This window comes from Salvelinus sp. IW2-2015, linkage group LG14 (assembly GCF_002910315.2).
Source record: "Salvelinus sp. IW2-2015 linkage group LG14, ASM291031v2, whole genome shotgun sequence".
Taxonomy (NCBI): Eukaryota; Metazoa; Chordata; class Actinopteri; order Salmoniformes; family Salmonidae; genus Salvelinus; species Salvelinus sp. IW2-2015.
This window is the reverse complement of record NC_036854.1, coordinates 26239934-26242040: the sequence shown is the minus strand read 5'-3', so window position 1 is coordinate 26242040 and position 2107 is coordinate 26239934. Positions and strand designations below refer to the sequence as shown.

Genomic DNA, 2107 nt, shown 5'->3' with positions numbered 1-2107 from the left:
CAAGCAACAAGACAGCTGAACATAACATGATGCTTAACGTTTCATGTAAGATTTAGTGACCGGTTCCTGTAGAATAGATAATTCTATCATGTTTTCACTGATGATTGTCATAGAGTGGTTTTGATGAGACTATTCAATATACCATATCCAGATACATTCTAAATAAACCCCTCTCCCTCAGTCTCTCCTAAGGACACCTCGGCCTCCATCAGTCCAGCTGATCCAGTATTAATGGGCAGCTGTGTTATTCTCACTTGCAGCAGTACAGCCAACCCTCCTGTGACAACCTTCACCTGGTTCCAGATCAGTGGGGGTAAACCAATACAGGTAGCATCTGGACAGAGTTACACCTTCAATGTGACTGTTAGTGATGGAGGACTGTACTACTGTGAAGCAAGAAATAGTCACGGCTGTGGGAAGTCAAAGGAAGTGCAGCTGGCTATTTAAGGTAGAAGCATTGGCACATTCAATACGGTACAACATTAAGAATATTATAGATATAGAAAGATGTAGAAGAGATATACTTCTACATACCTGCTATTTGTATCTTGGTATGATAAGGTTGTAGGATCTTAATTTGATCACCATTTTGTTGCTGAGAAGATTGTTGCATTGTGGGAAATGCAGATAAGCTTTGATTTACATAACTTCACCAAAAACCTGACGTAAAATGTGGTTGTCACGCCCTGACCTTAGAGATCCTTATTTATTCTCTATGTTTGGTCATGGTGTGACTCGGGTGGGGAAATCTATGTTTTCTATTTCTTTGTTGTTTTGCCGTGTGTGGTTCCCAATCATGTAGCCTTATTTTGTCCAGCTAATAGCCTCACCACCAATGGAACAATATTACGGAATAAACGTTCAAATCCTATTGCAGGAGAATTATTTTGCTGCAACAATACTGTCTAAATTAAGATCTTACATCTGTACATCTACAGTATATGTGTAAATTGTAATGTTAGACAATGTGCAAAATGTTTCCTCTTTTAGGAACAGATGACCATAATATGTGTTTTATTTACAGGGAAAGAAGAGCCTGTTAACCCAAAGRTTTATGAGATTGTAGGAAAAACCTTGGGGTTGCTTTTCCTTTTCAGCCTGGTCGTATTCTTTGCATGGTAAAAAGATATTCCCAGCCTCAATGCAAACATATTTATCATGCTGATTGTGCTTTTGTATATGAAAACCTAAAACTTAACCTAGATGGTCTTTAAGCACAAGTGAATAAATGAGGTGCATTTTAAGTATTTAGCCAATGGGTATTAAGTGGGTTTTTGTACAGTATTGGTCATTTGTTTTCGTTTTATATTGATACTTTGTTACATTTGTAATTGTGTTCTCTTTGAATATCTGATTATTTGTAGAATTTGCTGGATGAAAAGTGTTAACTGTTATTATAGTGGTGATACGATGATGTAGGCTACTCTTTATTTTAGACCATTTATTTTGAGTGTTGAGGTCACAGAGCATCTGTTTAATGGGTTCCAGTATAGAGGAACTGCTGAGTTCAAACTAGACAACTGAAGGTAGTTTAATCCATATAAAGTCAATGATGACTGAGGAGAGAGAACACAGTTAGTTGGAGAGACAGTGGTCTGATACAAGACAGGAAGTTGGTGCAGTAAGTCTACATGATGGCAGAATGGTGTTAACATTACTGGTCCCCGTTTCTCTGCATCTTTGTGCAGTTCCAGAATAACAATATTATCAATTTTTCAGTTTATATCTATTTAGAGGTTTATTGTGTCAGTTTTTATGTTGAATGTTAAATCAAAAGAAACAATTGAGCTGAATTTAAGGTTGTTTTATTATTGCACTGTAATAAAAACCTTTACAATCAATTTCCATGAAATCTTTGGTCTTATTGGTCCAACATTTTACATTCCTCATTAAAATTGATTCAATTGAGGATGTTGTTTACTGGCCTACACACAATCCTCATAATGTGAATTAGTTTTTAGACAAGAACAAGAAGTCTAAAAATCAGAAGTTTTTAACCCCTGTCTTATGGTAAGCCTAAATCATTTCAGGAGTAAAGATTTTCTTAACATGTCACATAAGAAGTTGCATGGACTCACTGTGTGCAATAATAGTGTTTAACATGATT

At 36.0% G+C, this 2107-nt stretch overlaps 1 long non-coding RNA gene across 1 annotated transcript; it reads left to right on the top strand.

Annotated features, from left to right (window-relative positions):
- LOC139028618 (uncharacterized) lies at positions 1 to 1141 on the top strand. The gene is made up of 3 exons (XR_011480817.1): positions 1 to 45; positions 182 to 448; positions 1025 to 1141. It is a non-coding gene; the product is annotated as an uncharacterized lncRNA (long non-coding RNA).
- The last annotated feature ends 966 nt before the right edge of the window (positions 1142 to 2107 follow it).